At 31.2% G+C, this 15,731-nt stretch overlaps 1 pseudogene; it reads left to right on the plus strand.

The window, feature by feature from the left end:
- The first annotated feature begins 4,736 nt into the window (after positions 1–4,736).
- LOC125832794 (uncharacterized) lies at positions 4,737–5,453 on the plus strand (annotated as a pseudogene).
- The last annotated feature ends 10,278 nt before the right edge of the window (positions 5,454–15,731 follow it).

The raw sequence follows: 15,731 nt of genomic DNA on the forward strand, positions 1-15,731 counted from the left end.
TGACATTTGTCTTGCAATGCCTCTCACTTGAAATGACTGAGTATTATCATTTTCTATTGTTTGATTCATTCTATACAATCTTTCATGTCTCATTGCCTAAAATTCATTAATATATATATATATATATATATATATATATATATATATATATATATATAAAGGTCAAGTGAAGAAGTCAATGTTATTTATGTATTTTTAAAAAAATACATACCAATGCCTCATATCTTCGTGCGATTGGTTGATATCCATGTTGGACATCATGTTCTGCATTTGCAATGAACTTGCGTGAATGTCGTAGATACCAGTTGAAATAATCAATTGCGTTTGATTGATGATTTATTTGTACAACATGTTGATAACGTTCATTCCATGTATTATCAGTATGAACAAACATCTAACAAGTATGCCTATCTATTTTGTGGCGTTAATCAATTTTATAATGCTCATCAGAATAATGCACATTTTCTGGTATATGTTGCACAAAACCAAATTGTCTTACTACACGACCAATCATGTGCCACTCATGATATATTCCGAAAATAAGTGGCACCTTCACCATCCGCACCTTCTACCCTCGTCGACACAATTCAGGCAGGGCATTAAGAACTTCTTGAGAATAAGGCTCCCAAATAAACCATAGAAGAAGAAAAAAGGTAACATTTATATCATACATTTTGTTTACCGTTTTAAATCTTGTAATAAACTAATTTTTTTTAGTTATACCTGATAAGGTTGTAGATTGTCTAAAACATCTCTACAAAAGATCATATTTTTTCGAGCATCTTTCTCATGAACCCTTCGTCGAGACCACTTATATGCAAGTGGTTTTGTCCCTCTGGTTGATCATTGTTGAAAGGCGATAACATAGGTTGGAATGGTATAATACGCTCCCACACCCATACCTATAAAATAATAAATAATTTTTATTATTAGTATTAAAAATAGTCAATTATAATAATTACAAATATAAAGGTGACCAACCTGTAATAATGATATAAAACCATTTACAATGGAAACGTCGCATATAGAGTCGCGACATAATGAATGGTACAAGTATGAAAGTGTGGCAGCTCCCCAAGCTTGTGTTGCCAGTGCTTGTAAGTCACCCATTTCAATGAAAAAGATTGAATTAAATTTATTTCCTAACTCATCAGGAAATAATGTTCCTCCAAGCAACCAAAGTAAGTATAATCTAAATTTTTGTTGTACCTCTAGTTTAGTGGAATTATCGTTTATTACATTTGAAGTTTCTATATAATTAACTAATGACGGTGAAAATATTCTAAACCTTGAAAACAATCTTCCGTAGGAAACTAACCGGTTAAATTAAAAATTAAAGTTTGTCTAGCAAACAAATCCATGGATTTAGCCTTTGGTAGTAGAACAGATGTACCATCAACAACTATATCGAACACAACTTCCATATCCTGCATAGTTATTGTTGTTTTACCAGTTCTCATATGAAAGGTGTGAGTCTCTGGACGCCACCTTTCAACCAAAGCAGTAATAATATTTGCATCGCATGAAAAGTTTCCTACTTCTAGAACACCTCTAAAACTTGTGTAATCAAAATAATTTAGTATACGTGTATGAATCGGATTATTTTTTAAGTATTGCCATAAATCATAATCATGTCTCCACACTATTAAACGTGTTTCCATCGAAGATATTTCACCATTCCAATTTTTTTGAGATTGATGTTTATCTTGTAACGTTAAAACATCATATTCAATTGGTCCTTGATATGCAAAAATTTCTTGATTCATCTATATATCAAAATGAAAAAAAAATTACATCATTATCAGTACTATAACTTAAGATGAAATAATTAATAAAACACATAAATGATAAAAAAAAAAAGAAAAGTTATCATTAAATTACCTTGTATTGTCTTGATTCTTCAAAAGTTTGCAAAATTTTATAACTTGCACAACTTTGATAGATTTCTTTAAATAGGAGTAGTAAGTGGAGTTGTGATCAAATGCATGGTTTTAATAATATTTTTTTTATAATGCATGGTTTTTATAGTGCATGGTCGTCAAAACGTTGTGATTTTTTTATTTTTTATTTTTCAAAACGTTTAGTTTTTTATTTTTATATGTATAGTTTTCAATTAATTTTTTTAAAATTTTGTTTGTTTATTAATTTAATATAGTATTTTTTAACTATTTTTTTTATCACTTTATCTAATAGTTTTTGACTAATAATTGAAGTATTTTATTTTTTATTTTCTTTGAAACATATACCGTGTGAAACTTGTACAATGTTGATTTAATTCAACACTGTAAAAAAATAAATCACGCAAAATAAAGTGTTGATTTGATTCAACACTAAAATTTCATGTGAAACTGTAAATGTGTAAATGAGTAAGAACGTACAAGGCTCAAGGGGCAAGTAGCCTTGTGAGTTATTTTTTTTTTTGTCAAAGCGTTTAGTTTTTTATTTTATATGTATAGTTTTTAATTAAATTTTTTTAAATTTTGTTTGTTTATTATTTTAATATAGTATTTTTTTTTATCACTTTATCTAATAGTTTTTGACTACTAATTGAAGTATTTTATTTTTTATTTTCGTTGAAACATAAAATGCGTGAAACTTGTACATCGTTGATTTAATTCAACACTGTAAAAATATATCACGCAAAACTACAGTGTTGATTTGATTCAACACTGAAGTTTCACGTGAAAGTGAAAATGTGTAAATGTGTAAGAACTTACAAGGCTCAAGGGGCAAGTAGCCTTGTTAGTTTTTAATTTATTTAAGACATCGGTGGAATCATAATCATAAAAACACATAGTGTGAAATATAGTAAGGTTAGAACTTTTAAGATGACGGATAATAAGGTTAGAGTGATTTTACATTGGGGTGGAGAGATTTTGCATGAATCCGGATATATGAGATATAGTATTCCACCTATGGTTACTCAATTATTTCCATTATCTCTTACATATGATCGTTTGCAAAGTGTTTTTAGGAAAAAAATGAAGATAAAAGATCCAGAAGACGTAGTAATTATCTTTGGTCGATATCCAAGTTCTTTGGCGTCTAATGGACATGCCATTTTTTCTTTTTCCTTAACTTGTATTTCGAATGATGATTCTTTATCGTCATTTCTTCGTAGTTTTGAATTATTTCTAACTGCATCGATATGCAGTTTCTTGAGATGTATGCATTAGTTCAATGATGCCCTCTCATTCATGAACCCGATGATAGTGCATTTGATCTTCCAGTCGAACAACAAGTGATGGTAGCAATTGAGGGTGTAAATGAAATACAACAAAATTCGACCTTTGAAGTGAATATTTTAGATGTTGCCAGACCTACCAATTTGTGTAGTCAACTTCTTTCTACACCGTTGGAGGCTATCAACATGTAATTCACTTGTATACAAATATAATTGTCTAATATTTCTTTTCTTCATATATTCATTCAATTTGAATTTTGAAGGCGTAACGAATGCGGAGGTCCTCTCACTCGGCTCTCAGAAGTAGTTGGTATCAATGACAATGAACTACACGTTGATTCAACAGAGGATAATGAAAGTGGAAATTATGATGAAGATGTTGGCGAAGATATTCCTCCCATAGTTGTCTCTACTGTTAGTTCATCTTTTGAAGCCATTCCATATTTGGATCATACGGAAAATTTTGCAGACGAATCCGGATTTAACGTTCTTGACAACGTTCCACTATGAAATGAAAAGAATCCTAAAAACATTAAGTCAGGTTTGATTCATGAAACATAAAATTATGTAAATTAATGATAAATATTTTTTTATTTAATTAATCAATTTTTTTTTGTGTCATTACATATAGGTATGATATTTTTAAATAAAAAACAAATGAAATCGACAGTGAGAATGTACAATATTGCTAAAGGGACAGAGTTCTTGTGTGATCAATCCAAAGGAAACAGTTGGAAGGTCATCTGCAAAAATAATATGTTGGGATGTTAGTGGATGATTCGTTTTCACAAGATAGGCGGTGATATGTGGAAGACAGGTAAAATGATTGACCACAGTTGTAATCTAGATACATATAAGGAGGATCATTGCAATTTGAATAGCAACATGATTGCTACATCGTTAATTCCTTATATTATCGAAAATCTCAATATTGCAATAAAGATGATTCCAGAAATCATCAAAGGATTGAACCACTACACTCCCAGTTATAGAAAAGCCCAAAAAGCTCGAAGGAAGGCGTTTGTTATGGTGTATGGCGACTTTGAAAATTCCTTTAAGGCTTTACCTAGATATATGACGACTTTACAATTTTTTAACCCAGGTACTAATGTTGAGTGGGAGCACCATTCAACAATGATGAAAGGAGAGTAAATTTTCAAGTACTTATTTTGGAGTTTTAAAGTATGCATCGATGGCTTCAAAAGTTGCAGGCCTGTTATTTCTATAGATTGAACTCATATTTATGGCAAGTATGATATTAAATTATTAATTGTTGTCACTATTGATGCAAACAGAAATGTTTTGCCACTTGCATATGCCTTAGTCGCCCAGGAGAGCTTTGAATCTTGGTCATGGTTCTTGGCATTATTATGGAAGCATGTTGTTGTCTTGCGTACAGGAATCAGCCTTATTTCTGACCGCCATCAAGGTATCTTAAAATGTGTTCAATCTTTCGATTGGTTGCAACCTCCAATGACATACCACTGATTTTGTGTTCGTCATTTGAAAGCAAATTTCAATTAAAAAAATAAAATACTGAACTTGAAATCTAATGTGGTATGCTGCGACGGAGAATCAAGAAAAAAAATTTGTTCAAAGAATTCAACAAATTAAAACATTGAACGCTGAAGCTTTTAAGTGGTTAAATGATCTTCCTTTGGAGAAATGGACTATGTACCTTGATAACGGTCATAGATGGGGTTCTTTGACAACCAATGTATCTGATTCGTAGAATGGTGCGTTGAAGAAAGTAAGAGGGCTTCCAGTCACAGCTATGGGTCGCTTGACAGTTAAAGCTTTGATTGATCGTTTTGTTGAACGAAGCACCCTTGCTAATGCTTTACTTGAACAAAATAAGTCTTGGCCTCTTAGTGTGGAAAAATGATTCAATGAAAATTGGAGAAAAGCTCAAGCACATACTGGAATGATGAACTATAGTACTACTTCAGCTGTATTTGAGATCCTTACATTTGCACACAATGGCAAAGGAGGAAATGTTCACAAAATTTTTGCAGCTGCCAAAAAATGTTGTTGTGGTAAATAGGTAAACTATCATATACCTTGCTCTCATGCAATCAAATTTTGTGGTCTTCGTGGTATCGAGCCAAAGACTTATGTGAGCAAATACTACACCACGAAGTATTACAAACGAACCTATAATTCTACTTTTACGCCAGTGAGTGATGAAATTTATTGGCCTCCTGTCGCATTTAGTTTGATTGCAAATACTGAATATTTGCGAACATCTACTAATCAATGCACAAGGTGACGCAAGAATGAAATGGATATCGCTCTAGCTTGCATGTCAAGAAAGTGTAGTATATGCAAGGAAACGTGACACACCAAGGCTCGTTGTCCTCGTAGATATCCTTTTTAATATAAGTATTTAACTTTTAATATTCATGTTTATGAGTACCAAAATTGAGTTCCATTTATTTTAAGCATATAGTTAAATTTTTAATATTATAAAATCAATTTGTCAATATCGAAATAGTAATAAAGACATAATACACTTTACAATAAAAGATACAAATAATCGAATATACTAATTAAGTGATATGATAATCATAATTTATATAATGTTACATATTTTAATTCTTCATCAATATTTGGTACAACATCAACTTCATCATTTATATATCAATTTGGACTCATATTTTTTCTTTGCTCAATTAAGGATAACTGATTTATACAACAATACGGCACACCAAAATTCAGTGTTTCTGGTAAAATTTTTTTGTTAACCAGTCCATTCGTTAACAATTGGATAAACGGAATATGTAGAATCTCTATGTAACTTTTCGTCTTCTAGTAGATTCCAATGTTCTTCTTCATTTGCTCCCTTATAGTTATGATCGTCTAATGAATGAAATATCTATAAAGCATTTTTCATTTCATTGATTTCCTTGGACAAATATTCAATAACGACTGCTTCATCTCTAAACTTGCATGTTTGATAAGTAGCCGACAATGCTTGTGAAATTAGCAAACCATGCCAACGACATAAAACTTCGTAATCACACCTCTTCGAATATAAACCAAGTCACTCGAGCGTTTCGCCCCAAATAATAAAATCATCCATTTTAGAAGAATGTGGTTCTCCCTCAATAAGGTGTCCTGCAACTTGTAAATCATAATAAATATTGATTGGTTTATTTTCTAATGGATGAATTTTCCCATACCATTTTCTTCCCGACAAATCGGTGCAACACACAAATACTTTTCTACGATCTTTTGAGATACTATTATTTTTTTTTAGTACTATCAAACCAACTTTGTAATTTCATTTTTTTTTGCATTGTTGAAAAAATATGTTTTCAAAATATGCATGAAAACGTATATTTATAATAAGTGTCAATCCAAAAATTATGGCACAATGGCCTATGTGCATTTCAAGGAACAACATCCAACATACCATGTGCCTCTCATCAAGATTGAAGTGACATGACAATTGCTTTTGCTTTACTTGAAAATAAAATTTCGCAGTGTTGATTCAAATCAACACTGCAAGGTTTTTAAATATAGATAAAGAGTTTGCGTGTTAAATTTTTTAAGTGTTGAATTGATTCAACACAAAAAGTGTTACATGAATTTTTTTTTTTAAAAAAATAATAGGCGTTTGAATTGACTTAAAAAATCGTTTTTAAGAAAAAAAAAACTAAGGGAAAACATACTTCTACTGTTTTAATTATTTCAATAAACATTTAAGTTAGGTTTAACCTTGTTCATCAAATACTTCCTAACTTATTTGAGTAATTTTTATATTTCTCAAAAATTTACAAAAGTTATAAACTAACAAAGTGGTAAGCTTATTATTTTCTCTATATATACCAACTCTTGTAGAGTTATCATATATCAACAATGGTTTTGCTAACACATCATTTTCAACATGAAATCTACATTAAAAAAAATGTTAGATGCTATCCAAATTTTAGTAGCAATAGTAAGAATGGAAAGTACCTTCTTGAAATAAGATTCCACCAAATTAATTTGGATGGATACAATCATGTTATCTTTTTTTTTTTTACAAGGCGAAGAAGCTAGAATATCTTTTGTTATAAGTTTACTTTGCTTACATTCACAGGCTGAAGAACTCGAGTGTAAGTTTACTTTGCTTACATTCAGAAGCAAAAGAACTCGAGTGTAACTTTACTTTGCTTACATTCATAGGCAGAAGAACTTGCGTGTTAGTTAATTCTACAACATCATGATGTAATGTCATGTTCTTGGAGATAACAATCAAGTTAAAGGATTTCAAATTTGAAGGAGAAAGTTTTAACTTCAAACTTGATTTTTATGAGATATTTAAAGTGATTTGCTGATGAAATTTGAAGTCATTTCATTGAAGATTTAGCTTAGTTAATTATGAACTACAAGCAACTGAAAATCGTAGAAATGTTGTCCTTTATATTTTCTATTTGAAATCTCTAGAAGTGTTGTCTTTTATATTTTCTATCATGTTCCCTTATATGTTGTACTAAATAATATCAAATTATCTAAAATAATTGTCGTGAAAAAAAATGAACTTTTGAACGATTCAACACGTATTCATGGGCTTTGACATGGTCTTGAAGAAAGAATATAATTAAGAATAAGAATCACTATATGTTGACTTGCATAATAAACGATTCTGGAGCAAAAAGGACAACTTTACATGTAAAATTTAAAATTTATCATCTTATAATTTTATAATTTACCGTCTTATAACTTTTTAAATTTACCGTGTTATAATTTTATAAATAAAGTAATATCATAAGACTTTACATGTTAAATTTAAAATTTAGAAATAGTAATTATTTTTCAAAGATATGACCGAAAAGTGATTGGTGGGAATAACGCTATTTCTATGAAATTCTTTTATCCCCATGAAATTCTACTATTAGAGCAGAATAAATTTGAACCTCTTTTAATATTATTATTTTTTCCTTAGTTGGACTAAATCTTACAGATTTTAATTTAATATATAATATAACATAAAAAGAAAAAAAGGGTAACAACAGTTGTCTACTTGTCTCTATCTTCATTGAAAGAAACCACACTACAAATTCACATGTATATGTCCGTCTAGATAGAAACGTGTGTATCTTTATGCATCATATCAACAACTATGTATTATTATTATTTTTATTAGACTTTTATCAAACAAAACAATAAAATGAGAATATTTTTTTTTTTTAAAAAAAGAACAACCCTGCAAGGCTCATTGGCGGCTGAGCCTTACAAGGCTCATTGGAATTTGAGCCTTGTAAGGCTCATTGGACTCTGAGCCTCGTTTTAGAAAACCTAATTTAAACGGTGGTAAAAATTGTTACCCTTTTGGTTTCATAATTAATTGAGTTGCCCTTTTGGAATTTTCGAAAAAATTTGTTGCCCTTTTGGTTTCGGACTCGCGTTTCACATTGTCTCTTTTCAGCTAGCAATCCATGTAGCATCGCCTTGTATTTACGGTTAAGACGATCACTAATTGGTTCTTGTGCAAGATTTGTACTAACCGCTTTGTGGTTTATAAATGGTGTAACATTTAGCTTCACCTTTAGAAGGTTCAATTCATATGCTAACATTACTAAACACTGATCTTTTCTTCTTCTCATCAATCATTTTTTCGGATACTCTCGAAGTAAAGAAAACAAAAAGTAAAGAAAACTCAAGAATAATAGTTGAGAAGTAATGTGGTTTTAATCTAGTTTTTGTATTTGCGTTAAAAAACTCTGGGGCTTCTATAATTAATTTTACAAAAAAATTAGTGGAAAATAATTTTGACCATCAAAATAATAAATTCAAATAATCATTGAATCAAAGGAGTCATATAACATACGTGTGAGAAGAATCAAATATATTCCTACATGGATTTTTTTTGAAAATTAATCTAAATTTTTTTATTTTTCACTTTCATTAGAGGAAAATGGTATATGTGAGCATTTGTATAATAGTATGGGTATATATAAGCCACTTTAATAATGAGGAGTATATCAACTCTAAAATGACAAAGTTGAGGGTATATCAGACCTTTTTTTCTCTTAAAAAAATGCAATACGATACAATATTTTTCTTTATGAAACAATAGTAACAACCATCCGAACAAACATAATAACTCTAATGTAGAAAAAATATACCAATTAAGATCTTGTTTCCAGAAAACCCAAATCTTACTGATAGAACAAAACTCAAACTGATTTCTTTCAAGAAATCATCAAACACTTAGGGCACAAATAGTTTCAACTAACAAAACTAAATTATAGTCTCCGCTGGCTCTCCCTCCTTCGTTGTTGCCACCGTTTGCACCATTACTAGCTCTGTCGTCATTTCCAACTAGACCTCTCACAATTTGTTGAACCTTGTGATGCCAACACCAATTTAGGTTGTTCAAAAAATATTTTTGCTTGTATTTTTCCTTTAGTGTGAATTTTCTTATTTGGCCCTTTGTTCCGAGCTTTTCCTCCAAGATTGAAGATTCAATTTTTTATTTTTGGGAGGATTCTTCTTTTGACATTCCAATATCCTTTCATTTAAAAAGTAAAGTTGTAAAAATACATAAAATACAAAAAAAAATAAAGTTGGCTAGTAGCTAGTGTAACATAAACTTACCTTGTTTTTGTGTTTGAAATCCCTTTTCATGAGGTTCTTCCTTGCTTCACCGAAAGGTGGACGCTAGGGGTATTTTAGGGCTGATAGGTGGATGGAGGGTAATTTTGTGTCACAACCCAAAATCACAAGTCATGAAGGCACCTATGTTCCAAACGTAAGCCACCACAATACTTTTACCAATTCAATTCAATATTTAATATAGAAAGATAAGAGAAAAAATAATATCCAGACACTAAGTCTTTTACAATAAATTGCGGAAAAATGGAAATACCACCCCGAGATTTAGTGTCATAAGTACAAGAGCTTCTAAAGTCAATATAAGTCTCTAATTAATTAACAAGTCTAAACATAAGAAATATCCTATCATAATACCAACACAACCTAATAAATAAAGATAGCCGTAGAATATCCGAGAATCTCACCACAACTCACGATAATCCAAACTCAGACTCAAGCTCCAAGAAATGCGCTCAAATTCGAACTACAATCTGCACCACAAAAGAGTGCAACAAGTGTAGTATGAGTATGAAATCACGTGCACCCAGTATATCTCATAGACCGACAACAAAGAAGTAGTGACAAGAGTATATAAGAAAATAATCCTTAAATTTTACAAGTCCACAATATATTTATCAACAAAGTTTTAGACCGACAACGAAGAAGTAGTGACAGAAGTATATAAGAAAATAATCCTTAAATTTTACAAGTCCACAATATATTTATAAACAAAGTTTTCGTCAATAGGGACAATCAAATTTTACGTAATGTCCAACCACTAAATAAACACATAATCAACAAGAATGAAGGATGTAATGAGATGCAATGCAATGTGACACCATAAAATGATATGCCGCAGATGTCAAGTACTCACTCAACCGTATATACATGATACTCCTCGAAAATACATCGAGAGTTCATGACCCATAGGGGACTCGCGAGGTCCATATACCGACACAGACGATCTCAATGCACTATCATAAAATCAAACAATCCCAACGCGGACTATCTCTACGTGCCCAACTTATAATCATAAGCAATCACTCTCATGGACGATCTCCACGTGACCAAATTATAACCATAACTTGATCTCAACACGGATGATATCCACATGTTAGACCTTTACTCATACTCAATCTCATGTGCACAATATGACATTAATAAAAAGAGGATGATGCAGTATCTGAATATATCAAATGTCACTATGACATATAATCATACAAATCTTTTCAACACTTTTTCTATGTAGGCAGATTGATGAACAAAAAAAATGTTTGTCAAATGCTCAATTTGCAAACCAAGACATAATTTTATCCTACCAAGATCTTTCATCTCGAATTCATTCTTTAAATAATCAATTCCCGCTGAAGCCGATAGTTCAAATAAAATTTATGTCATCAACATAAACAGGAAGTACAACAAATTCTGATGTTGTTTTCTTTACGAAAATACATGGGTAAATTGCATTATTTGTATAACCTTCCTTAAATAAATACTCACTAAGATGGTTGTACCACATGCGTCAAACCATACAACGATCTTTACAAATTGAATACATTTCCCAAGATTTTAAACCACATGCTTTAGGCATCGTAAATCCTTCAAACAATTTCATGTATATCTCATTATCAAGTGATCTATAAAGATAGGTTGTAACCAGATTCATCAAATGTGTTTCAAGTCTCTTATGGACTGTGAAATTAATGAGATAATGTAATGTTATTGCATCCATAACGGGTGAGTATGTCTCTTCATAATCGACACCAGGCTTTTGTGAAAATTTTTGTGCAACAAGGAGTGCTTTATACCTTTGTATTTCATTTTTCTCATTTATTTTTCGTACAAAAAATCATTTATAGCCAATAGGCTTAATACCATTAGGTGTTTGAACTATAGGTCCAAAAACGTCACGTTTGACAAGTGAATTCAATTCTGATTGAATTGCTTCTTGCCATTTTGTTCAATCATTTTTTGTCGACATTCTACAACATATAAAGGTTCAAGTTCCTCACAATCTTGCATAATTTTTTTAAAACATTATATGCAAAGACATAATCAACCACTATTTTTTATTCCGATTAATTTCAATTTCTCTTTAATTTAGGAGTAGTTCATTATTTTCTTGAGTCTCAAGCTCATCGATTCCTTCATGAATACTAGAATTATTCAAATTTTGAACTTCCATATATGATTATTTTATAGTGTCATCTTGGCCTTCAATTTTTCCTTTTTCTAGGTATTTGATCCTTAGAACCCAATGGTCTACCACACTTTGATTGTGCTTTTGACTCATTAGCCATGACATTAGTGGATGGTCCTATAGGGACATCAGTTTGAATTGGGACATTCTCTGTAGGAATATGTGATTTAGTAATCCTTTTCAAATCTGTAAATGCGTGTGACATTTGATTTGCAATTTTCTGCATGTGAATGATCTTTTGTACTTCTTGCTCATAAATAGAAGAACGTGGATCAAGAAGAGACAATAATAAATTTTTCCACAAAATTTCTCTTTTTATGTCACTATTCCCCCCCGCCCCCCTAATTTTTGGAAAATTGTCTCATCTAATCGATAATTTGCGAATCGAACAGTAAAACATGTCTCCAGTTAATAGTTCAAGATAGGGACTAATGGAGGGGAATTCAAACCTAACATATATTCCTAACCTTCTTTGACGGTCCATCTTAGTGAGGTTTGGTGGTGCCACAAGCATATGTAGAACACATTCAAAAATTCTTAAATGGGATATATTTGGTTCTTAACCCATAACCAATTGCAATGGAGAAAATTTATGACAATTCATCGGTCTGAGACGAATAAGTGTTCTAGCATGCAAAAATGCATGACTCCTTATAAAAGTGGACAACCTAGTTTGCAGAAGCGATGATCTTGGTATCAACTATAGACATTTAATTAATGACTCAGCAAGGCCATTTTGAGTATGAACATGAGCAAAAGGGTGCTCAACTTTTATCCCAATTGATGGGCTATAATCATTAAATGATTGGGACGAAAACTTTGCAGCATTATCAAAGCGAATAGACATAATCTGATTATCAGAAAATTATGCCCTTAATCTTATTATTTGTGCCAACAAATTTTCAAATGCCAAGTTACCAGATGACAATAGGTACACATGAGACCATCTAGAAGAAGCATCTATTATGACCATAAAATATCTAAACGATACACTAGGTGGGTTAATAGGTCCACAAATATTCTCATGTATATGTTCCAAGAACGCATGGGACACAATCTCAACTTTCATTGGTGATGCTCTCACAATTAACTTGCCTTGATAACAAGCAGTACAACAAAATTCACCATTTAAAAGAATTTTTAGCTCCTTTAATGGATGTCCATTTGAATTTTCTATAATTCATCTCATCATTATAGACCCAGGATGTTCCAGACAATCATGCCAAAGTACAAAAGTATTGAAATCAAGAAACATCTGATTTACTATAGAATGTGCCTGAATTGGAATAATTCTTATCCAATACAAGCCAGAAGATAAAGCAAAAAACTTTCTATAACACATGTCGGCCGAGAAACATTTTTGGTGATATCAAGATATTAAAGATTTATTTCATCCATTGATTAGATATGATAACCATTTTTACGGATATCTTTAAAACTCAATAAGTTTCTCCAAGTCTTGGGAGAAAACATAACATTTTTTATGATGAGTTTAGTTCCCTTAGGTAAAATTATTATGGTTCTTCCAAAGCCCTCAATCGTATTAGTACTACCAAAAATTATAGTAACATTTATTTTGCTCATACTGAAATGAGAAAAATATTTCTCATTTTTGAATATCGTATGTGTTGTACCAGAAACAATCAAGCAAATGTCTTCATAATTAGATAATATGCTTTGAGAATTGTCCATATCTTCAAAAATGAAATAAATATCTATTAAGCCTTTATTACAAAGTAAAAGTTAGATAGTATAATAAACTAATAAACATCTTTTACAACGTAATTAATAAAGTAATAAACACATGCACATAGCATAGCAATGTATATTTTTTATTTTATTTTTTCGTGCTTATATGAATAAGTTGTGTTACTTGACATTTTTACAAGTAAAAAAACGCATTAACTAGTGTACAATAATTAAATAGATATTCAATAGCTTTTCAGTACACTATTTTTGTTATACTTAATACAGTCAGTATATTAAAAATTCAACCATCATACAATAAAAATATACAAAACCTATTAGAATACAAACGAATAGTAATTGTATTATTTATTCACTAGACCAATTTAAGTCTTAGTTTATTATAAACACATAATAAGGTTTAAAGTTTGACTAAAAAATATTCCTCGAAAACTTTTCCAAATATAAAAATCAGCTCAAATATCTGAGATTAAAATACAAATAAAATGTACATTTATCAATGACTTTAATAAGATGCAGTTTTTTTCTTTTCTTTTTATCAAGCAAATAAAATATAAAAAACATTATTTAACTATGTTAAAATCAAATTCAAGTTCAATTCAATAATGAATTACAAAACTAATTAATACAAACTAAAAAAAGAAAAACTAACACTCATGTAAACAACTATCTTTACATGATTTATTTAATAACTACTAAAAAAAGACAAACAAGATGTTCACTCCTCCATGGCCACAGAACCATCACCAATCAAGTGATCTATCTTTCCTTGAGGATATGCGAAGAAATCTGCAACATCCAAGTGTGTGATGAAACCTTGATTTTTAGGGACAAAATTCGCTTCAGGATTTTTCTGTTTCTTGTTTAGCAAATCTTGGTAAAGTTCAACCAAGTGTTTGGCAGTACGATAATCACGTGCACAATGACCTTTTCCACCACATCGAAAATAACCTACCCTAATTGCTTCACGTTTCTCATCCTTTCTTTTTTACTTTTGATGGTGGTTTTTATTTGATGAATGATGAACACCAGGAAAAGAATTTCGTTCTTGACCATAATTACGACCAACATCCACATCCACCACCACGATCAGGTCCGCGACCTTTTTCACGCCTAACATGGTGGGTGTACGCCTCATTCACATCAGGAAGTGGTTCAGACACATTAAGCTGATTCTCATGATTTTTCATTAATAAATCATTATTTTTCTCAGCCACGAGAAGATGAGAAATTAGTTCAGAATATTTTTTGAAACCTTTCTCTCAATATTGTTGCTCCAGGAGAACATTTGAGGCATGAAAAAAAGGAGAAAATCCTTTCTATCATATCAATCTCACTAACCGTTTCTCCACATAGTTTCAACTGAGAAGTGATTTTGAACATGGTAAAATTATACTCAAGACTTAAAGTCTTGTAGCCTTAGATGCATCCAATCATATCGTGCCTTTGGATGTATGACCATCTTCAGGTGGTCATATATTTCTTTTAGGCTACTTGTAACGACATGTTCCCGTAATTATAGAAAATCCAATGGGGAAAGAATTGGAGCAAGAAAACTTTTGAGTAGTAACTTGGGAATTCCTAGCCTAGTCAGATTGGATCAAATCTGAGTCAGTAAGGTCTAGGGAAATATGGTATTGCATGAGAGATTTAATAATGATTTGATGACATGAGTAGATATTCAAGACGTTAAGGAAATTGTATGACTTTAAGGAATCAAATTCGGGCGAGTAGAACTCCCAAAACTGATCTTAGCATGAGAGGGTAGTTTTTGAATGTCAAGGGTTGAAGGTGTGTTGTGAAATGGGGGCTTGGAACTAAAATTTCAACATTATGTCTCTGTGCAGGCTGCTGTAGTGGGATGGATCCCATTGTAGCGGGGTCACTGTAGCGGGATGGGTCCTTCTATAGCGGAACAGTCGCGACTTAAATAAGGTAAAACCCCTCCAAATTGTTATTTTCTGCAAAAGTTCATTCTTGAGAGCTAAGAAATGACCCAGGTCTATTTCTCGAAGGTTTTCCACCTTTTCTAGTGCTAAAGTTAAGATTTGTACTCCT

This window comes from Solanum verrucosum, unplaced genomic scaffold, assembly GCF_900185275.1.
Source record: "Solanum verrucosum unplaced genomic scaffold, falcon-dt-bn FXZP01000143.1, whole genome shotgun sequence".
NCBI classification, from domain to species: domain Eukaryota; kingdom Viridiplantae; phylum Streptophyta; class Magnoliopsida; order Solanales; family Solanaceae; genus Solanum; species Solanum verrucosum.